The sequence below is a fragment of the Chlamydotis macqueenii genome, chromosome 2 (genome assembly GCF_036417535.1).
Source record: "Chlamydotis macqueenii isolate bChlMac1 chromosome 2, bChlMac1.mat, whole genome shotgun sequence".
Classification (NCBI taxonomy): domain Eukaryota; kingdom Metazoa; phylum Chordata; class Aves; order Otidiformes; family Otididae; genus Chlamydotis; species Chlamydotis macqueenii.
In genome coordinates, this window is record NC_141557.1 from 68,427,331 (window position 1) to 68,451,805 (window position 24,475).

At 42.6% G+C, this 24,475-nt stretch overlaps 1 protein-coding gene across 10 annotated transcripts in view; it reads right to left on the reverse strand.

Annotated features, from left to right (window-relative positions):
* The window catches only part of ATXN1 (ataxin 1), a 221,949-nt gene that overhangs the window by 126,214 nt on the left and 71,260 nt on the right, over positions 1-24,475 (reverse strand). The window contains exons 1-4 of one of the 10 annotated variants that reach the window (XM_086740183.1): positions 20,133-20,318; positions 19,217-19,357; positions 14,615-14,699; positions 12,241-12,397 (exon numbers count right to left, since the gene is read on the reverse strand). The exons of 8 other annotated variants lie outside the window; for them this stretch is intronic. The gene's annotated coding sequence lies outside the window, so the exon portion shown is untranslated. Of the gene's footprint in view, positions 1-12,240; positions 12,398-14,614; positions 14,700-19,216; positions 19,358-20,132; positions 20,319-24,475 lie in introns of those variants that run through there. One more of the 10 variants, XM_086740184.1, reaches the window with a different exon arrangement.

Genomic DNA, 24,475 nt, shown 5'->3' on the forward strand with positions numbered 1-24,475 from the left:
GCGTAGTAAATTCAGTAGCACAGAAAAGCTTTTCAGGTTTGTGGGCACTTGCGAAAGGCTTTATGAAGTAATTTTCCAGTAACACTGTGCAGCAGCAAGTTTGACTTACTTCTTTCCTCTCTCCAGGCTTTCTGAACCTGGAGAAACACTGCCTGGTTGTTTTCCTAATGCCAGGAACAAACCCTGTTTTCTGTCACTTGGACTTACCACAGTAAACTTTCAGATACTGACAGGAGAAGACAGAAAACAAAACAAGAAATGCCACACAATCTCATGGAAAAAAAACATCTGAACTGTTTGCAATTTAAAGCTTTGACTTTCTATTTCATTAAACAATAATCAGATTTTATCTCGGAACAGAAATTTACAGCTTGAGCTGCACATCCCTACTGAACCAGCTGTAGATTTGTTCAATCATTTACTTTTGTAGGGGTTTGAAAGAGTCAACAGTTTTGTGATCCTGCAAACATTTTTGCCTTTTATTTCCCTTTATTCTCGCTGAATGACACTGCGCTGTAGTAACCTTCTTCTTGGCAGAGATACAGAACATAGAAGTCTATTCCTGTTGCTCCATGCGTTTGCAGAGGAAGCATCTCAAGAGCAGCACCGTATACCCCTCCCAGCTTCCCTGCGGCCGAAGGCACTGCCCCAGCAACAGCCAGCACGCCGCTGAGCTCGTGGCGACCCCGGGCTTCTCTGCCTGCAACCCATAGGGCTGCAGCGCCAGCTGGCACCTGACGAAATGTAGGAACACACAAAATCAAAATGAGGGTTTGAGAGGAACATGCAGTGCTCACAAGGTAGCTGGTCTGAGGTTGCCTCTGAGTAAACCAAGGATCAGGGCATGGGGTCATGCTAGAGAAGACCATCTCAGCAGTAGGAAGTGCTTCAGATTTAAAACTCTGGGTTATAAAGAGTGCAGTAGGCCCCCAGAAAGAAGGATGTCCAGGCAAACTGCAGATTTTTACCATGGTATTTATGTGCATGTTCATTAATATAAAGCAAATTACGATGTGTCCGGCAGATTATTAATCCCCTCAATAACGCAGTGTAATGCCATAACCCTTTGAACCCTAAAGTACCTTACAGCAGGACCATGTTGCAGTACAAAATGGAGAGTGGTGAAGGGAAAGGAACATACAGTACTTTTCTAGCAGATTTTAATACTCTGGGTTACAGGCCAAAGGAATAGTTGGCAATTCATCTCTCCCCAACCTGCATCCAGAGTGGTCACCAAGGAAACTTGCCCTGACTCTTCTGCTATGCCACTTAGATCGCACACGCGGTACGGACGGGCACCTACCTTTCTCACCACAGCCCAGCAACGTCATCAGCTTTCAGGCCAACCAAAAATAATGACCCCTCAAGTAAGCCACACAAGTATCACCGTTTATTATCTCTGTTGCTTTAACAGCGTTACACTAGGAATTCAGTTAACCCACCCCGCATATTGGATTTCAACAATATTTAAGCCGCTGGCTTTTCCATCTTGAAAGACTTGGTGCTTTTTCATTATTTTTTTTCCTTTTTAATAACTACACAAGAAATGTCACTTTACAAAATTTATGGCTGGCCCAATGACAAGTCTGGGGTTGGTTTGTAAGATTCCTGACCAGGCTGACTTCTTTAAAACAAATAAGTTTAAAGAAAAATTAAGACAACACAGAGTAAAAACATTCCTAGCAGAAAAGAGAAATGTCTTTCCTCTGTCCAGACATCAGGCTCACCACACCAACATGTACAGTTGTTTTTGTTTTTTTTTTTAATTAGAAAGATATCAGACAAACCTCCTTGGTCTTTTTTTTTTTTTCTCCCCTGCTTTCCACTGATTTTTAAAGACTGTGGCTGATAAATACTATCAATTTCAGTTAGTAGCTTAGTCCTAATCAGGTCATATCACAGTTCACTGCCTGGGGTTGTGCCCAGCAAGCAACACTGGCCCAAGTAGAGCCATCCTCCATCCCTCGGTTGCCATAGATACTCCTCAGTGACCTCGTGACACATTTACTTGGCTGGCAAACAGAAACAGTCATCACATCAAGTGCTGGTCCCTCTTCTTGTTGTTACCAATACCACTCTTTTTCCTAGTGGCAATGAGGAGGTCCTTGCATTCATATTCACTCGGTGAAATCACCGCGCAGCTTCACAGTAAGGTCTGAACAGCTTCAAGCGTACCTCCTGCAACTCCTGATTTGGCAACTGAAACTGCTCACACTAACCCCAAAACACATGTTGAACCCTCTTACCAGACATCATGCCAGTAGAAAGCTCTAAACTAGAAATCAGATTTCAAGACCAAACCCAAATCACAAAGAGTTTTATTGGGTTTGGGATTTATTACAGAAGTGCTTCAAATTTCTGTTTTAAATTATTCCTCCCAGCAGGCTAGCTTTCTTTTCACACAGCCTTCCTTTCCTTCTAAGGCATTTTAAGATCTTGATTTTTTACTATAATCTGGAGAATAAAAGAGGTCACTAATAACTTTGCTTGTTTTACAGAGCTAGAGAACATCTGGATCTCAAAATGACAACAGAAGAAGGGATTTTTTTTTAAAAAAAACCTCACAATACTTGTACCAAGAAATCCAGGATTTACTCTTCCTAAGAATATTCAAATTGCAACAAAGGAAAACTACAGAATATCAGTCTTCCACAAAATAAGAGATTCAATTTTTAATAATGGAAAAATAACTGTATTTAGAAAGGCATAATATGTTACTTCTTCTTCTTCTGGTAAATTCAGTGGAATTAAGAGAACCAGATGGCCAAATATCTATGGAGTATTCAGATCTATTACACTGATGCAGAAACATTAGAGAGGAAGAAATCCTACACGTCTTGAGAGTAGCCTGTGCAGACCACACAATAACAAATGAGATCATTATGCGCAGCCTCGAAGCAAATGGTCTTTTGACTTTCAACAACTTATGTGCGCTGTGGAATGTCAAGTCATTATCATTTTTTTCTATTAAAAAAAAAATAAATCCTGAAGCACTATTCCTTCCAATTTAGCACAAAGATTATACAATGAAAAACCTCTACTCCCAATAAATAATCATTTGGCAACTTCAGTGATCACAGGATTTGAAAACTCTGGTGTTACAAAACATTGGTTTACTATTTAAGTGCAAGTGAAAAATGAAAAGCAACAGCTCTGAATCCCAGTCTGAAAAAAGCAACACAACCACCAAAGCGTCACTGATGCACACAGCAAAAAAAAACACCCCAGCAAAGGGGAAACATCATCGCCGCTTTAACACTCTCCAGCAAAGAAAGCTTCCCAGACAAGTTGTGTCAGCAGCTCCACAGCTTCCTCTTACGATGGAATGAGTTTCACTCATGCAATTCAATGGCAGTGAAGAGCACATTTACAACCACCGCTCAACATTATACCTACCCCAGGTCTTTAAACAGCAGAAAGGGAGAAGGATGATGCAGTGCTGAGAGCCCTAGGGTACCAGGCACAATACCTAACTCCAGGCTTGATTTGCCCATCTGAGCAGTGGAGGCACCACAGCTTCCCCATCTGATGGGACCACCACAGCGACAGAAACAAGCCTGAGATGCTTGGGTGTTTGTTGACATGCCACATGCCCATGACGCTCTAGATGGTCCCTGAAAAGCAAAATCTGCACTGCTATATTCTGCTCTTCACCAAACAGGTAACTAGAACTGGAGGTGATGGAACACAGAAGCGAGTAACTTTGAATTTAACCTACACAATAAAATTCTGCCAACACTTCCAACTGAAACATCGCCAGTTTAGACACACTCCAAAAACAACAGCAGCTCTGTTCTAACTTTATGGCTATAACTATGGTAACATTTTCAGTATCAACATGTTCATGAAATACAATCAATGATTATTCAAAAGTTTTGTTAAAACAGTTTTGAGGTGAAATGGGATGTTCTGTTTTCCTAGGCTGCAAACAAATGTGATCAGCACTGATGTGAAAAGCATTTGAACTGTGCAAGCACTATTTTCTTCTATAAACACTAACAGGAAAGCCCTTACCAATGCAGCTATGACTTGGTCTAGCTGATTACAAACTATTTCAAGCCCTGTCTCTATGCATTGTGTTAAAAATAATTTAACGCTCTGTTTTATAACAGAGAACTGAAAAACATGATGACAACTGAAGAACCATACGAAAAACAGACTCTGGTTTTAAAAGATGTTCATGGTGTGGAGGATCACGAGCAGATTTTCTAATAGTACTTTCCTTTTTCCCCCCACAAATTTTGGTATGAGAATGTCGTACAGTGACACATACCTCAAAGGCTTTCCCTCAAACTATCCAGCCCCCACAAAACTGAATGGATTGCACATGTCAGCCCAACTAATTAATTCAAGCTTACAAACAGCTACCCAATCATTGAAGGATATGTACCTACACAGTGTTTTCCCACACACATTTTACTCGTGTATTTTATGCTTAGACAGCCTAATATATTAATCAGTGTGAAAAGGGCAAGGCAGCTAAATTAATTACTATTTATACCTGGTTCAAGATCTTTTTACTTGTCTCAAGAGTGTAAAGTGGCCTTTATATGTACGAAGATCCAGACCTGGGATTTGTATGTTTTATATCACTGTTGGGAAAACCCCGCGCTATACTGGTGGGTTTGACTTCAGTGGTTACAGTCCCCAAGAAAGAATACATCTATATCTATATTTATAGATACAGATACAGTCCCAAAGGCCACAAGGTTCTTCAGTCACTGGAGATCTCATCCTAGAATACACACTGAACCCTCTAAGCCCTGAATAACTCTCCCAAGAACACTACCTGACTGGGCCTTAAACACAGAAACAGTCTGAAGATGACTTCAAACATGATCTTTCTGCCCTGCCCTCCTCCTTTTTACTTTTTTTCTTTCTTTTTTCTTCTCTGTTCACATATCTTTGCTCAATTCACTAAACTGAGATTTACAGCAAGAAAACAGTCATGAAACTCAATTGTGATTAACTGGTAGTGACATCACAACTATAGCCAGGAAATAACATACTGCTTAAAACACTATATTTTTATCTACACATGTGATTTCAAGTGACTTCTCTGACACCAGATATGCCAAGCATTCTGTGCACACCGCTGCAGCTTGAACCATGAACTTATCTCTGCTTAACCCTTTCAAACACATGCAAACTGTCATACTAACAAATAAAACAAAACCAAAACCCCCAAATCAACCTCCTTGTGGTTTCCTTAACTAAACTACAGCATCTTACCCCAGGCAGGGGAAACCTCAGTGTTTGCGTACCTGTGAATTGCTTTTTACCCTTCTGCAGTTAATTCAAACATTTTGCCCATCCACATCAATCAAGCTGTCGCAGACCAGGTGTGCCAATGGCTCACCTACGGACAGCATAGCGAGCACCTTGTCAACAAGCCTACAACACCCCTACACAAACCACGTGCAGTTAGGTTAATTAAGAGGGCCTTTTGATACACATTTGGAGAAACCTCTGAATTGCTGTCTCCATGACGCGGTACATGAAGTGCTTTATCGCATGCACTCTGTACACTTGATACCGAAGCCGGCTAGAATACAGCTGCCAGCTCTACCCTTCGCTCCACATTTCCATGGTCAGCAACTGCTCGTAGTGGAAGCCACGTGCTCCTTCTCAGCAACACGTGACACATCACCCAAAATATCAGCTTGTAAGGGGAAGGATCAGCAACAGCAAAACAAGGGAGGTTTGGATGGGGTTTTTTTTGAGCCAGTTCTGACCTATTACAATGCTAAAGCAACATCACCAACATTACTGAGTCCAGTACAAACCAATATGTCAGCTTTGGGGTTTTTCTTCTAGCAGAACAAGACGCCCTTAACTTAATATCCAATACATTAAATCTACTTTAAGTAATGTACTAGAAAATGATACTTAACCAGAAGGCCTAAGTAACAGCTCTGTTATTTCGATCACAGGCACAGCACAAGCAGCCACAGCTCGCGGTGCTCGTAGCATGTACTACTAGCACCTTGCAGGCTTGGAGAGGAAAGCCGAGGTGTCACTCCCACCCTCTCCCCCGGCAAATATTCAGTTTGTCAACAGAAAGAGATTCTGCTAGGAAATGAAGAGACTAACAACTCCTTTCCATCAAATCACTGGGCAATAATAAAAAGAGGTCCACATAAAAAGGGCTCACTTAAATAAGCACAAATTAGGACAACACACCTAAATTCAGAGGTGTAACAGAAAGAAGAGATTTGTCCTTTAGCTATAATCAATAAATACCAAACACAAACTTGCAGCTTGGCATGGAAAGGCCTCAACCACTGGGGAAGAGGTTTTCAGCCAGTGTCGCTCAGTTCAGTGACCGGTGAATTAGGCTGAAAAGGTGTCTGTCTTCTGAACTTTCTTCCATGAGCCTAAATATAAACAGCCAGGTACAGCAAATAGACAGACAGACAGCTATTAAAAGCTCCACAGATAACCCTCTGGCAGTATTGCTCACATAAAACACATATGCTGAAGAAATCTCACAGGCAATAGTCCTGGAGCTCAGATACCATAATGCAGTGAAGAATCAAAGAACGTGTTTTTAAAGTGGCACAGATGGTTGTCCATTTATTTCATTAGAGAAGGCCAGCCGCACCCGACAACACACTGCACGAACCATTAATGCAGGGGAATTCACTTATTATTTCTTATTCTCGGTATACACGCAGAGAAGGAATTAATAAATATCATCAACCGGAGCAATACCGGCTTGCTAAATAGTGGTCCATTTAATTTCAAAAAGCTCCTCCTGCTAGAATTTACCAAAAACATTGTCCCTCCCGAGCACTTCTCGAAACAGTTCCTGTAACAGCACAAAGCAAGCAGAGGCAGTTAAACTGACACAAGCTGCAATCTGCGGCACTGGATGTTCACGGCGTTTTGAACTCTGAACTGGAAAGAAACAACTCTGAAGCACAACTCACTGAGCAGCTCACAAGCAAAAGGGTGCAATCCCTGACTTTTACAGACGTTTAAACCTGGAACTCTTCACTCCCACTAGTGTTCTAAATGCTGAACAGACACCCTCCACTCCACACACGCTCACGCACGTGTGCAACGCTCATGCACACTCTGTGTCACACCGTGTACTTCACTTCTAATAGTAAACCTGACAGAAAGGAATTTTATTTTTACACTTTCACACCACCCACTCCTAATTAATGTCAATCAGCATCTTCCACATAGTACACACTGCAAATATACATGGCCTTATCTGTGCTGGGGGGTGGGGGGCAAAAATTTCCACTGTTGTTAAAAACTGAGTGGGCTCCACGTGATGGATTCACACAGCAAGAACCTGGAGACGCAGGACCCTCCTGAGGGGTCATTAAAACGCTCCAACTTTTGAGGGGACGTTTCTGTCAGTTGGTTTGTGCTTTTTTTCCCCACCACAGATACGAATAGGAAGTAATTCTCTGGTGCAGAAGAGCTGTTGCAGACTTCCTGAGGTGCAAGAGGGAGCAGAGACTTGCCAGAACATCTCAGCAGTGCCAGGAACAGTGGCAGCAGCGGGAGGGGCAGCAAGGGAACCTCACTGGTGACTGCAGCAGTAGCAGAGCCAGTCCACGCTGTTTGGACAACCACGGACCAGAGCCAGACAATTAAAAACACTCTCAGCTACCAGGTACATGCCTATACTTGCACTTCCCAGCTGTTCCGACAACCACTACAGCAGCAAAGTGCGGGTGGGAAAATCTTGCCCCCCCCCCCAAACCCAAAGCAGATCAACTTGGTTTCCCAGCACACACACCACTCACTTCTTTTTATAGACTGCTTTTCTCTCAGATGCAAAAGTAAATCCAGCTCAGATTATTTCCCTGCTTTAACTTTTGTACAAGAGGAAGACAGAAAGCTAAAAAAAGAAAATTAGACACTTCATGAAATCCATGATTAAGATGCAGAAACTAACAAGACAGATGGGCTGAAACATTCAGGGAGCTTCAGTTCATCAGCACATGTTTTTCCAAGATCTACAGTAAGCCATTGTCTTCCCCGTTTAGAGTTTTTAAATCCCGTTTTCCATTGCAATAATTTAACACCATTTCTAAACTTGGAGTCCCCTTGTTGGGTTGTCCAAAATAAAGCCCAATATTTACTCAACAGGCACATTGCCCTAGAACCTAGCTATGGGATTTTTTCTCCCCCTGCCTTTGCCTTTTTTTGGGTGCAGTTATCAGCCACGGCTGCTGACGCAGAGAAGGTGAGCTTGCTGGGGAGGTAGAGCAGGGCGGCAGTGGATGGGGCGAAAAGCAAGAGGCTGCTCAGGTGGCACTCAGGTGCACCTCACCCTGCGCTGCCGCACGTTTTGCTCCCTTGCGTGCACCCGCGGGAGGAGCTGCCATCATCAGCCTTAGCTGGGTTATCACCACATAGACAGAAATACGCAGCCAGCTACGCAGCTAACTCCCTCTTAGAAACATTCATCTCCTAGGGGTCATAAGAAGCAGTCAATACTGCACACTCTGAAATGAAGGGCTGATTGTTCCTAGCAAGGGTGGTCGGCCCCTCCACGAGCTCCCTGCTCACAAGGACTCAGGCTGGTCCATTCCCCCTTTGCATCCCTTCTTCCATCAGAAATTCAGTCCTCTTTTCAGTGGGGTGCAGAAAGCAGCCAGTCACCCAGGGAAAAAAGGAGGGGGGCATGGGAAAAAAGAAGAGAAAAAAAAAATACAAGGAAATTTGTGACTCCGCACTTGGCAAAAGCCAGCGATCAGCAACAACTGCCGAACGCTGAGTCACTTCTCTCCCTTCCACCTGGCGAGTGGCTGCCCGGATCCATTCAGCAGAAAGCCTCTTTTCATTGAAACTGGCATAAATCTGGAGTAATTCCCTCTGTTTCAATGGAGCTGCTCAGGATTCACAGCAGCGTGACACGACAAGCAGAACCCCAGCCGCTAAGAGCTACAAGCCCAGGTTTTTCTGCAGGAGACCGCGCTGCTCTGCTCTTGCGGGCTGTGATGCTAACTGTGCAACGGCACTGATGCCACGGCTGGTTCTACTCTTCCTGATGCTGTCCTCTCCAGCAGATGCTCTGTGAGCAGGACCTTTGGAGAAATCACCCTCTTTCATGTGCTTCAGGAGAATTTTGACAATCTATGAGTAGAAGAACGTTTAATAGCTTGAATTAGTTATTTTTTCAGACTTATTTTTTTCCCCTGGATTTCATTTAATGCTCTAATTTGGTTTTGCAAAGATTTATAAAATTATTATTTTTCAACATCTCACTGGACTGTGTGAAATAGAGTTCAGGAGACAGCAGAAATATCTTCTGTGCAGATGATGTGTGAATAAGCAAGAGATGAGATCAAGATTTAAGGAATACCGACCAGCTTTACCAGACAATCATCTACTCTATTTATGTTCTCAGCTTAAGAAAAAGCATTGCTAGAGGATTTATGCATGCACCGGAAGGTTTCTATAATCAGGGAAACACCCTGAAAAAACTACATATACTCCCCCTGTATGCAATGCAGAATAACAAATGGCAAACGAACACAAAACCTTTAGAACAGGACTCTTTCAACAGAAGAGAGTTTCCACTTTACTATAAACACACCATCTATGTAAAAAAAAAAAAAAAAAAAAAATGCATTCACACATATACCAAGGGACTGACCGGGTTTTTCTAAAGAAATGCAATGAGTCTTGTCTGTCCTGGCTAAGTATATTTACAGCATTCAAGAATAGAATGTAACTGCCTAGAAACAGTGGTGTTCGTGTAGTCCTTTCAATATGGGGAACACAGTGTGCTCTACAAATATTAATTTAGCCTGAACAACCAGTGAGGTATGCAAATATTACTCCCAGCTTCAACTGGAGAAGACTGAGCACAAAGGAACAGCGAGGGGGATTTTCAGCAGTGCTTCAGGGAGGCAGCTCACAGCCAGGCAAAGCTGGGATCTTGCATGTCTGCAAGTGCTTTTGATGGTCTGGCCCTGACTGACTTCCACACACTGTAAGCCAGGGCCTGATACTGAAGCGCTGCTTTTTCTCTTCAGGAGATCCAGATAAGCAAACATTTTCTATCTCCTGACTGGTTACCCTGCCAAAATCAACAAGGCGGTACACAGACATGGTGCACCCCATGACACCTCCCAGGTCCTGGATGTCCCAACCACAAGGCCTGGGTAGGACACAGTGCCGTTCCTTCCCCATCCCCATGCTGGAGCTTCCTCCCCATGGAAACCCAGCAATGAGAGTTGCATACGTTGGTTTTGCCTGGAAGTAAGGGGTGGCCTGGAGACAACCAGAGACAGGACCTTAACTCACAATCTGGAAAGCAGGAGCTTCACTGGTTTTGACATGGTCCAAGAAAAGCCTCTGCAGCCATTTAGCCAGGCAAGAGGAACTGCAAAAAAAAAACCCTGCTGGATATCGCTACTTCCACAATTGTCCAGAAAGCACTGATGGGGTAAGAGCAGAGCAAAGCAGTAGGAGCTTCAGCAGCTGCCAATGGCTTCTTGTTTTCTGAGGAAGGACAATGATGAAGAACCCCCGAGGCCCAACTGATGAGGACAGCCAGAGTATGATGAAGTCCTACATGCCTTGCTGCGCATCTTGCCTTTTTAAGTTCCACCTCGAATCCAAAGGGAAGAAAGAAACATTTGTGAAGTCAAAGAAGCAGACAAGGAAAGGAGAACTGAAACAATGTGGATCTAAGTGACCTGAAAAGAAGGATCTCCTGGACCAATTTTTTCTACCACTCCACAGAACGGAAGTAGAGGAGAGTGAAAGGCAGAGAAATGGGTCTGTCGAGGACAGGGTATGTCGAGGACAAGCACTGCAAATGCTTCCACCTGAAGACAACACCTTTAGACCAGCAGCCCAAATAAGGTGATTCTCAAAGCCTTGGTTTTAGCTTTTTACAACTCTGCAACTCTGGCAAATATTTTAATTAAAATCTTCCATGCTAACATCTGCCTCAGACTGATCTTTTGTGGGAAAGTTTCAGAAAAAAAAAAAAAATCAGCCATTTTGGAGAAAGAGAGTGGGCAAATAAATATACAGCTTTAAATGTGTTAAATTTACTTCTGCTGCCACTGCTGCTGTTGTTACTAATTTATTGAGATACAAAAATGGCTTCAGGCTCTGGAGCAAGCCTGAAAACTTGGCAAAAGAGTTATGCTGAATCAGAGATGTGTTTTTAGCTATTCTTGTGAAAAATCACGTATATTTGTTTAATTTTAAATCCCCAAGGAGGGGAAAAAAAAATCAGCAGCTAAAGTCTGCAGAACTTTCATCAGTGTAAACTTCACACCTCAGGCTTCAACACAGCTCCGTACAGGCCATGGCATGTATGAAAAGGTCTGTCCTCATGGGGTTCGCAGCAGAACAAAAGCTCTAAGCAGCTTTGGGACTTTTGAAGTCAATAAACCACTGTTAGTAAAGAAACACACAATTATTTCAATATACTGTTCTTTACCTGAATATATACAGAAACAAGGAAGAGATACAGAAAAGCAAAGAAATACTTGGTGCTTCTTGTTAGTTTGATTTTTTTTTTAAAGAAAGTAAATCCATACCAGGAGCAAAGTAAAAGCACTTAAAATATCCCCAACATAGAACTTACCAGGGTAAATACTTTCTAGTAACCCAGCATGTCTGTATCAAATATTCATGGTCTGCTGTTCTCTAAAGTATTCCTCTCTTTCAAGAGAAATGCTCAGAGAGGGTGACACTGCAATGCCAATTTGCCCTCCCTGTACTCCAAAAGCACCTTCACTCAAATGCCCCCAAACGCCATTTGTTCCTTGTCAGAAATCTTTGTTAACAAATTTCCCTTTTAGGGTTTTTTTTTTTTTTTGTGAACTGTGCTTTCCTTTTTTTTTTTGTTTGTAAACAAAGAAACAAACAAAAAGCCAGAATGTAGAAAGGCTCTGCCAGAACTCAATTAATAAATAATGAGCATCGAGTGGTTTTGATCATTTCCTTCTGTCTGAGCCTCACAATCTGACAGTAAAACAGTGTATGACCCTGTACAGAACAATTTTACTATCACATTACATCCTCATTGGAAATTAAGCAACACAAATTTGACATTTTGAACGGGAATGGCTTACCCAATTTGGTGCAATGTTACGCACTGGGAAGTCCAGAGAGAAATACGCTGTGAGCCTGCACAGCAGGATTTCCAAAGCATCTACCTAGTCACACAGCAAACTCTTGTACAACCTGGACAAACTTTTCCCCCACTCCACAATACAGAAATGTAACCAACACTTTTCAACTCACAGAGTCGTACTACTTTGCTGAGCTTTTTGCCTCATGTGGATGAAGACATAACTTGAGCTTGAGTTCAAGCAGTTCCTCAGGATGTGTGAATCCAGAGGGATGGGTACGGAAGGGCAGGAAAGGAGAGGAGTAAAGACATCCTATCCTGCTGCTGTAACTGGAAACATAAGGATGGCAGAAGGTACTTTTTTATTCAAAATTGGAAAATGGGAAAAATTGAAACAACAGGACTTTAGAGAAAGAGAAGAAGGTGAGACCTGCTGGAAAACCGTATTTGGTAATTTGTTAAAACAAACAAAAAGCATGACTAGAGAACATATTTTGCCATAGAGACAGTATACAAGAACAGAAGAAACAAACACAGAGAGACAACTAGACAAGCAGTTTCCAGCATTTTCTTTAAAAATAGTGGCCAGGAGGACAAATTCCCATTCTGTCTCTGTTGGCATAACTTTACTTGATGGGCATATGCCAATTTATACCAGCTATACATATGCCCCTTTCATTTATAAGATACAGAAGATAAAACAAGTATTAATAATATCTTTTTATGTCCTAGTGTTCCTTAGCACACAATCTGTCTACATTTGGAAACTGCAATGAGTGAGGTGCCTGCTATACATGCTAAACTGCCAGGATTCGTGAAACGAGGGAAAAGATTTCCATGACTTCAGCCCTAATTTGACTAACACAAGCACCAAGTGATCTCTATCCAAAGCATAAACACATTTCTTATAAACAGCTAAAATGCCAGTACTTTAAAGACACAACTGTTCATGTGTTCTAATCTCTCTAATGAATAAAATTCAATCCCATCTACAAAGAAAAGAAATCTGTTTGTTGACACATTACTGAAAGGAAGCAAATAATGGCTCACAATACTAAGAAACCTAATGACAAATGTAAGGGAAACTACCCTTTGAATAATTTGTGCATGACCCTTAATTCTTGGTGGGCTACAAGGAATACAAACTCAACAGTTCCATTTTGCTCTCATACTGATTTTTTTTTTACATGTACTTTTTAAAAAATGCATACTTACTCTCTTTTTAAAACTCTTTAAACTGCTTCGGGTGCAAGGGAAAGACTGGATCTCACCTCTTGGGTGAATCACAAGCACAAATGTTTTCAAAAAAAGGAGGTGGACAATAAAATTAAAAAAAAAAAAAAAAGAACAACTTTCCTCCCCTACCTCTTTAAGATACTGCTGCCTTTCAAGCAGACAGTAAATGCTACATTCAAATAACAGAACATGGATTTCTCTTAGTAACTGCAGCTATAATTGTAGCTACTGCTTATCCTGCTTCCATGCCATTACAATTACCCATGCCGTAACACTCAACTAAACTGCCATAATTTCTGATAAATGTCTGATTTTTTATATAACAGAAAAAAAAAAAAAACACCTTCAGAATGTTACCCCTTTCCTTATTCTGCTTCTTTGGCGCCAAGAGCACTAAAAAGCAATACTGCTTCCCCTCCCTTCGATGTCTGGCAACCCCTTTCTTAAACCAAAACACTCTGATTCAGTGGATGCTCTGCCCACTATTAGAGATAACACGCCTTTTCCAAATCTGAGTCTCTTAAGGACAATGCAGGGTAGCTTTTATTTTTAATCATTTACCAACAAGTAACCCATTTAGTATCTAGTAAGAATTGCCTTTTAGCATTTTCCCCTGCCATATATGGTATTTGCATGTGGTTACTGCATATTATACAAAATAGCAAACAAAATAAAGGGCCTGTGTTGTCATATTTACTCATACGCAGAGTACGTATCTTAGGCAGGGGCACATCTTGCCTCTCATATTTTCATTATGACCAATAACTCACAGACACAAAGAGTTTCCCGCTGCACAGAAATAGCATGTTCATCCATCCCTCTGCATGGAAATACCATGCTGGCCAGACCAGTGGCAATAAGAAACTCGACCTTACCAACTCTTAATTCTCTATACTGACAAGAAGAAAAAACTCCTGCAGAGTCAAAATGCTAGACAAATTACATCATTTAATGTAACCAGTTACTCCTCCTAGGTTTCAGTCTGCTTCACTGGAAAGCAACTTTTTAATAGCATTATTAAGGTAGCACACCATGATTTAGCCTTACTTGTTTTTCAGTGTTTTTGCCTCTTCCAGTTCCATTTTTTTTTTTTTTTTTGCTTAAAGGAAGGATGGCCCAATAAAAATTTAATGAGGAAAAAAAAGCACGAAATACAACAGCTCTGATTTATAGGGTCAGATGAAGAGATTGGAAATGTCCATTAAATCCAAACACTACTTCTAGTCTTTCTTCTTGCTTGTTCACTATTTTGCATATTTTCCTTTATACCCTTGCAATAACATATGGACAGGCCAACCATATCACACTTACTTGCTCCTTACATAACAGATTCCTGCTATATCATCATCCTGTACTTCCAATAGTTGTGTGTGTTCTTGCCATCCATCACATAAAACTGGCAGGACGAGGAAACAGACTTCAGTGTGCAGCTCTGTGGCATTCTGGCAAGTTTAAGAAAGAGAGGAAAAGGGAAAGAGAGGAGAACAGGAGGGAAAGAGAAGAGCGGTACTTGCTCTTTATGTGGGAAAGTACGCCAAGAGGACAACCACAGGGCTTCACAGTAAAGTTCAAGAGAGCTAAAAGGTCTGCAACAAGCAGGGTGCTGTGCACCGATCTGAGGTGCTGAGTACCTGCTGTTCCCTCGCAGCTACAGAAAGCAGATCACTGCCTTACTCGGGATTGAGCTTTCTGGGTCACATGCTGTTGCGTACCCTGCAGTACCCAGCACGACAAGAGAGGCACCAGTTGTCATCCACAGGTTCTTCCAAGCCCCTGCCTCAGCACCACCACGTGCAGACACCTATGCCACGCGATGGGGAGATGCCCACACAGACACTGTGGCAAAGATCAGTCAGGTCTTCTACCCTGACAGAGAGGTCAAACACAGCAGCAATAGAGAAGCCTTTGTTTTAGCGACAGAATGTTAAGAAAGTAATGGAAAACGTATACACTTGCCACCTAATGGAAATAAGCCCAAGTAATCTTCCCCCTCCAAACACTCTGAAGGAGCACTAGGTACCCTCAGTAACTTCTCTGAACCAAGTCCTCTACAAAGTTACTTCTCACTACTCACAAAATATTCCTGGAAGCTTTTTCAAGCATCATGGGAACACCTGAGTGCATGTGTTAGCCTGTGCATGTAACAAGTCTACTTCTTCTCTCCTAGAAATCAGCTGCCCTTAATTTGAACAGTAGGAGACCTGTGCCTTTTCTACTGCTGTGTTCCTTATCAGAGCTCTATAAATGTCACACTTTTATTTTATTAGTGAAAGACATATTTTATAAATTAACAATAAAACCATTCTTGTATGTGAGATTTTTTTGGCCCCTGTTGAGACTCTGAATTCTTGAAGGTCAAATAAAGTGGTCTCTAGAAAGGAAAATAAAAAAACGCTCTGCAATATCTTTTTCAAGAGCCTCCATGGTAAAAAGACAATAAATAGCTGATTCGTTGCATGGCTTTGAGGGCAGCCACAAACGCTTAGACAACAGCTAAATGAACCTGGTCATGAAAGGAGCAGCAGCTTGTCCAGTACTGTATCTACATTAGTGAACTCTTTTTGTGATTCAAGTCCAAGACTTCATATTGTTCTATTTCCGCCTGTTCCTCTGCTCCAGATTCCCTTTGTGATGCTTTTATCAATGGAAAATCGAGGGAGGGGTTTCCAGCTGGGAGTCCAACAAAAAAAACCAGGAGGTTCAGTCTGGTTTTCTCACTTGCGCTGCGAGAGCTGTTTTAGCACTAGTAATAAAAGAAAAACTACACAAAGGAAAAAAAAGACATGACCTGAAATTATTTTATCATCATAAATGCTGCACCGCTCTTTATTCTCAGGTACTGTTAGTCTCACACATCGCCACAATAATTTGCTAGCTTAAACAGAGCTCCTTGCAAATAACCTATTTGTATTAAGGGACGATGTCAGCTAGAATTCCAGGGTAATATTAAGAAAAAGTTAACAGCACCAGCAGCTAGATCTTCTCTTTGTCATGCCCTTGCAATTTTTACAGATTTATAGCTGCAATGTCAAAATTTTTAAAAAAAAAAAAAAAAAGCCTGATTGTGTCCTCTGCAAGAGGTGGGGAAAACACACACAAACAACCAGGGAAGGTAACTGGCGGCCTGGGAGCCGTGCAAAACGGATTTTGCACAGGCACATCTGCATGGCTACACCTGGGCGTGTCATTACGGCAGCCGTGGCGCAGGCACGGCCGCCGCCGGTCAGGTGCTTACATTAGAGCTGTAACCTTAGAAGGTGGTTTTGAAAATGAGATCATTTGCACTAAGAGGATTTTCAAGGTAAGTCGATGGATAGATTTGGTCTCATTTAAGACCAGAAAAGACTATTAATCATACATTGGAACATTACGGCAGCACAGATCATTCATCTTGGGGAGGCACTTTGTGTTAACAACAACAGAGCTCACATAAATGTCGGGGTGCACTGCTCCACACAGACGACAAGTTCCTTGAACTCTGGAGCTTTCTACTGTAGCTATTTTCATACACCACCAAGAAGCCCTGGCCACCACCGTCTTCTCAAACAAAATGATAGATGCCCCAAAACCTTCAGTAGGCAATTATCTGGCCATTGCAGGCTCTGCAAGTGTCCCAAAGGCAAGGAAAATATCTTTCTCGCACATACACTGCCTGAACGAGATGGCTGTTCGGGGCATAGTGTCTTTAATGGCTCTGCCGAGAAAAGCACCTTTAGATACAACAGAAATTGAGGCTGCTCTTGCCAGAAGGCAGCAACTATCACCCCAACTGCCTAAGCTTGGCAAAGCTGCAAGAGGACAAGAGCAGCAAAGCTGAAAGGAAAATACAACAGTAGAGAATCAGATGCAAAGGCTTAGACACAGAGAATATTTTAAGATGTGTCTCGTGATCAAAGAAAAACGGCAGTCATCATCATCAAGCAGCTTAAGAGTTCAGGAGACATCTGAGAGAAAGTGGTACAGTACCCAAACACCAAGATAGTACATTTTAGCCTGCTGGACAACTTTTAATAGTATTTTCAAAAGGTCATATGGATCTCAGGTACCTAAACCATAAAAAATAATAAACTAGTAAACCTTGAGAACTGATTGCTAGCATTTTCTCTGATTCTGCACCACAGATCTGTCATGAAGAGCAAATGTTTCAGGGGACTCAAGGACCAGATGCTTGCCCTGTATGTATCCCTACTAAGGGAATATGCCAAGAAAAAGGGGATAAAACACTTGCAAAGTTTGTGATGAGACTGGTGGGAAAGTGTCTTCATTTCTAATGCCACAAAAAAATCAAAATTTTTTAAATAGACTGCTGTAACCCAGTACCTGCTCCGTTTTAGACTGAGCTTTCTTATCGTTGTTTATGTCCTCCTTAAATACATGAACTTCATCAGCGACTATGGCAAATCTGGGTTATGTCTCCAGCTCCAACCATTTACTTTATTGTCTTCCACAACATACAGAGCAATTCTCATTAAGGAGCTGAATGTGAAGCAGCTCAGTAGAGAGTTAAGGAAATGCCTAATCCAAAACTAATCTAAGGGACAAACTACGTGTGGAAAAAAAAAAAAATTAACTTGTGTGAAGTCATATGAAGTAACTGAAAGGAGCCTATGTGATCCTAGCAGACATGACCTATACCATGTCACAGCAAAAGGGACAGGAGGAAATATCCTTGAAAATATTTATTCTCAGCTCCAAATCTAGAAATAAGCACATGGGTAGGTCACTTCAGTCAAACTAATCGAAGAAATCTCTGTTCTCATTTCTGATCACCACTCTATCCTGTCTAGGGTCTCATCTTTCATTGTGGCCAATCTCTGAGAAAGGTATCAGAAATGAAACAAACAAAAAAACCCAAACAATCAAACAAAGCCAAAAAGGAAAACCACCACACCCACAACTCAAACCTAATAATTACAAGACAAAAAACAAAGTGGGGGAAAAATTATTTCCTGTCCCTGCAGGTAAGGTTGAAGTCCTGAAGCACTATATTGGAGAATAATTAATTAGAGATCAACAAGTTAAACAGCTTAACAGGGTCTTTTTTTTTAATTTATTAAATATATTTTTCTTTAATCACACTAATTTTTCAGGAATGTACAATAATCTTTGTGGTTTAAAATGACTTTGTATTCATTTTTTTAATGGAGAGTATTTTTATTCACCTAATACATTATCCTTTCAAGAAAATTATCATACTTGACTACAAGTCAAGTACTACAAGTACTTAATGAGGTGCTAATTAATACTCCTATTGCTCCCCATTTAAACCTCCTTTGAGAAATGAGGTCAGAAACCCGGTTTAGCACTCACGACACTTCTTAGAGGCTGAATGGGAAGGGACTCCAAAGGCACCTGTCATCCTTCTCCACGGACAACATCCCCCTTGAAAATGCAAGCCCAACACAACAGCGATCCCTCCAGATGAGCCAGCAGCTGATGCCAGCACCCTGCCAAGCAGTGTGCCCCTCTTCTCCCCAGCTCCTCAATGACAAGAACTAATTCTCCTGCTTTTCGTTTAACAGGATGAGATTCACTTTTCCCGCTCCTGTCAGCCTGCGGCAGGCAACCTGCCCACTTCTCCCCAGGAACGCAGCCAAAGGGCTCGTCCTACTACAGCGCGCTCCTGAAGTTGCTTATACCCTTGTCTTGCTTCTGCCAAGCGTGGTAACACAATGATGGGCAGCTCCACCTTCCTCCGCGCAGAGGCCCTGGCTGAGCCACGGCACCCTGCCAGCCGCTTCCAGCCATCCCCACGCCTGGCTGGGGGTGCGGTAGGCAAATTCGGGTTATGAACACCTCCCAGAGCTGGAGTGGCTGTTACGGACTTGAGGAACTGCTGCAAGTTTAGAGTGCAAAAGCAAAAGACCAAGCACAAGCGTTTCTGAAGCCCTCGGGAAATTTGCAGACACTCACCCATGAACTTCAGTTCTGAGTTTGCTCCACATTGTATACTAATTGCAATTATCTAAGAGCAACTCCACAACGGGAGCGGGGGGAGGAGAAGAAGGCTTCCTTTTGGCACAGCTTCTTCAGAGTTCAAAGGACACATATGGCCTGCAAACACAGCGCAGGGGATAATGTAAAATTAAAGGAGGGATGAGAGGAAAATGAGAACACAGCAGGCACAAGCAGTGTTGTTCTGGATCTGCTTGACTGGAATTTTAAAGGGGGCGGGGGGGGGAACAACAAGAACCCCACCCTTATTTTAATTCCACATCCAAATAGAGGGAGGGACCACAGGAGGGATCTCATCTGAAGGGAAGATCTCTGCGGAGTGGGACCTGAGCACTTCTGCCTCAGCCTGAGTATGGCCTCGGCCAGGCAGCAGGACCTGGAGGACCTTGGCCAGAGAGCAGGACTGGAAGCTACCAGAGATAGTTTCAGGAAGTGAACCCCCCAACACCTCAAAAGAGACAGGAGGGGCTTATTGCAGAATAAACACATGTACAGCACCAAACCTGCAGGGAGGGACAGCATGTCTGCCCACAGAATAAAGCAAGAATAAAAAGGTGTCTGAATAGTGCAGGTCCCAATTTGCCTTGCAGTGGCCGCGCAGCCATGCAACAGGAGCCACATGAAAGTCAGCACCTGTGAGATGGTGCCTGTGCCCACACGGGATCCCGACATCTGCTTGTGGCCCTGTCTTAGTTAGGCCAGACACCAAAGCCTGCTCTTCCCACTGCAGAGCATGTAAAGCGCAAAAATAAATAAATAAACAAAACAAAAAAACCCATCCACAACAATCCTCGGTTGTAATTTCTACATAATTATTGCACAACCACCGCCCATAATGAGAATGAATTTATAACCACACATAGGCTATATTTACCAGTGGACTGGTTACAAAGCAAAACAGCAGGAAACCACAGTATGCGTCTTCGTATTAGCTCCTCGGTGGTGGCGCAGAGCAGGGCTGCCCGTGCAGCGGGGCGGGCTGGGCAGGTGAAACCCAGGCACGCTGGTCGAAGAGGAACGCAGTCCCGTGGGGATGGAAGCTGGACCCAACAAGGCACAAAGATGTCACCAGGTGTTCAAGGGAAGCTACAGAGAGGTGGGGCTAGAAAGACCGGGTTGACTTCACGGTTAAATAGTTGTCCACCCAAACAAAAAACTGAAGGGAGTTCCACCTCCCAACTTTCCCACCTTCCATAAATTTTGGTACCTAGAGGGAATTAAAAAAAAAACAAAAACAACCAAACACAGAAAACAAATTAAACACTTCCCCATCCCACAACTGGAAGTGCAGCCTCCTGGGGTGGTCACTATCCAGGAGGTGAGCTGTTCCTGTCCCTTGAATTTAACAGTCATCCCCAGAGAGCACTTCATGCTCTTCTCCTGCCAGCTGTTTAACAGCTGACCCCCTCAAAATGGGTGTGATTCAATCCAAACTGGGACAGTAGAATGGTGCCTCAAGAGGAGGCCTGACGAGGTCAGCAGTTGAGCCCCTGCTAACAATTTTTATCGCCAGGGAGAGTTGATTTAGGTCCATCTACCAGCCACCATGTATTGCTGAGTGCAAGGGGTCTTCACAACTTGAAACGCTGCCTTTTAGGTAAACTTAGCGGCGAAATGCCTCGTGGCTTTGGAAGTTATCAGAAACGTGGCTGGGCTGACAGACTCGAGGAAAGACAGGCAGCGTGCTCAGGAGAGCCTCAGTTTCCTCAGCCTGACGCCATGCAAACAGGCAGTGTCCCAGGGTTGAGGGTGCTGCCATAAGCACCCTCAACCACCCCGCCCCAGCTGCTCATCCCCACCTCCCCTCCACGCCAGTAAAAGCCCTCATGCTTTCTCAGGCTGATGTGAGAGTAATGGTGAGCTAGATTTGGGAACAGATCCTGCTGAAAACATACCTTTTTTCTTTTTTTTTTTTTTTTTCTTTTCTGAGGGATTATTTTTGACTTGGACCCTTTCCCAGACCTGGCTCAGAGCACAACTACACAATGCTCATGTCAGCACAAGGAAGCCATCTAATGAGCACCCAAGGGGAGGGCAGGACCACTACCATTGCCATCCTGGCCACCTTAATGAGCTTGTAAAACAAGGGCCTACAGACAACAGGTTAAAAAGTCACCGAGCTTCAGTTATCCAAGGAAGGCAAATGAATTAAAAAAAAACAACACACAGAGAGGTTACCGACTTGCTGCCATGTCAAGCTGACAAAAGACAGCAAAAACACACGGCCTTCCCTGGAGGAAAAGAAACCCCGCGCTCAGTTCCACCATAGCCCTGATGCAGCAGGGCTCCCGATACACCCACAGGGAAAATTTTGCTCCTTACTAGTTCCTAAGCAGGATACACATTAAAAAAAATGCACCTTGTAAAACACCTTCATCTCAAAATGACCCATTCTCTTATCTTTTTGGCTAGGCATGCTCTCCCTGGAAAGGCACCAAACAGCCCCAACTCAAGGTAGAAGCGTAAAAGCAAGAGAGAGGAAGGTGAACGTGGAACACAGCTCTCCCTCCCCATCGACAATGGGTGCGAACCCACCACAACAAACAGTGTACTCCTAAACACACACTAGGATGGAGACAAAACCCCATGATTACTGCTTCTGGGGTTTATGCTGACCAGGGCCCTCTTCGTGCTCTGGTGGCAATTAGCCAATCTGTCATGAAAAGAAAGGATGTGTTGGGCTTGCTATCGATCCTTGTAATTCCTGTCTGAGTACAATCATACCATCTTGAAATGTAGCCCAAAAGGGCACTATTATTCTGGAACTGAGCTGCTTTGGAGGATGAGTCGAAAGCAGTTCCACGTACTTAGATATCTTCTTAAGGTTGCCAACAACTTTTCCTGGCTTTACAGCCACATTTTCTGATTCTTAAATGTATTTTCTCTCCCCTATTGCTGAGAGAAAGAGCCACACCAATAAAGAGAAATCTATCCCAGGAAAGGGATAACTGGTAGGCAGAAGCACGTGCCTCTGACGGCACAACTCTTGCCTCCCAAAAGAGGCAGCCAACAGCATGAGCAACACATGGGGCCAACCGCTACCTTAAACAAAACGTTGGTTTGGGATGGCACACGTGCGGGAGAGCTGCTAGATACTACAAGGGATGAGTTCCCATTTGCAAAGCCTTGGAAAAATCCTACATAAGAAGGAAGCATGTATTGCTATTAGCACAAGGCTCACGGGGATGAGCAGAGGCCTTGATTGACAGCACTGCTCCCCTCCCATTGCTCATCAATGGGAAAGCAAAAACACTCAGCTGAAAAAAAAAAACATGAAACACACCCAACTCGCACCATATCCAAACCAAACAATAAAAGACAAAAAAAAATAAATGCTCCCCAAGCACCCATTGTATTTTGTTTTTTTAATCATTGATTACAATGCCTATAATGTTAATAATGTGTACAATGACAAATAGACTCAGAGTACACAGCAAGATGCACTAGGAGGAGAAGGTCAACGTGTACCATCAGACACAATATGTCACAGACACTCAGAAAATGACACAACCCACCGGATTAAGTATCACTCAATATAAGTTATCATATCGCATCCAAAACTGGGCCCCAAAATACATATGAAAACACATATTCCAAGCATGGCTAAAACAATAGTACCACATAGAACGCAAGATAGTATGCGATTCAAGTGTTATGACAAATTGTCCCTTGTAGCTGGAAAACAGAGAAACACGGCCCTCAAAAAGGATCACAACAACAAGGACCTAACAATTGCTAAGTGTTCATACTTAACATACATTCTAGCAGATTAATGAATTAGATGTTAATAATAAGAAAAATAAGAATAATAAGAAAAAAAATCAAAGACATAAATCAGAAGAAATTTGAGCTAAGAAATATGAAAAGATTTTGTATGCACATGCACATGAAGTTTAATACAATTCCTCCTTCAGGTCTCTTGGATCACACCTGTCTATTTTTCAGGCCGCAGTTTTAGAAGTTTATTATTTTTTTCACGCATGGCTTCAGAAGGACTGCTGTCTCTTTAACAGTGAAGTTCTGCCCTCTAATTCACACAACATATTCCCACTGATCCCAATCACTTTAAGGTTAACTACAAATACAATCTGAGGTAGCTTGTTGCCTTTATTTTCTGTTTTGTTTTTTTTTTCTGACATGCTATTGGGGTATTCATAGGGAACATCAAATGAATTTTTTTTAAATTAACAATTAGGACAAACAGAGGCTCTACTACTTTACAAAACTATTCAATGCAAAATACTAGACATGCGTTCTAGACCTCAATTTTTTCAGACCTTTATCATTGAATTCGGACTTATTTTCATTCCATTAGCACTCTCAAAAGTTATTAACATAAAGCAGAGCCTTGCTAATTTGCAATAACGTTTAGGATACTTACTCTAAATTAATGGAAGAAATCAATAAATTCATCAATCAACAAAAAGAAACAGAAAAGAAAAATGACAAAACACATTCTGTTCTATTACTGTGGCAATCCTAAATGGTGTTTTAATTACTCATACAAATATCTCTAATGCATTAGTAAATATTATGTATAGTATATCTACTTTTTGGGGAGGGGAAAAAAAAAAGTATTGGGTCCCAGTTTAGGAACGTGGTTCTTTTGAGGAATACAAAGGAGGGACCTGAATACTTTTTTGTATTTAGTTCTACATACTAAAATGCCATCCTGCTTTGGATCCAGAATATCACAAGATTACTTACTCCCCAGCACTCTCTGCAGACAGCAGACCTATACAGAAAGTCACGCAGCGTCGCACAGCCTGTAACAGACCACACTACACAACTACGGGGCAAGAGCACCTCTCCATCACGCCTGCCATAGCCAACAAGCCAATTCCCAGAGCTGCAGCTTCAAAGGGAGGCAGCCAGTATCCCACATCTTGACATCCCACTGAGAAAATGAGGATAAAACAATGAGCTAGTGATTATTTTGGGGGAAAAAAAAGCCTGGGTCTAAATTCTGGGCCTGCCTTGCCAAGCCACTCCTCCTTTTTCACTAACACATAAAACTCCGTGCATCTTCTGTACGCAGGTCCCAAGGCTATGCCATTCTCACTCATTCACAGCCACGTTCAGGATGCACACCCAGTCGCTACCTGCAGGTATAACTATGGCTCTCGTCCCTGGAGGCACACCAGTAGCACAGAGAAAGCTGCAAAACCCGTGAGTGAAATTCTGGGCAGAGGTTGAGTTTTTCAAACAGTGATGGTG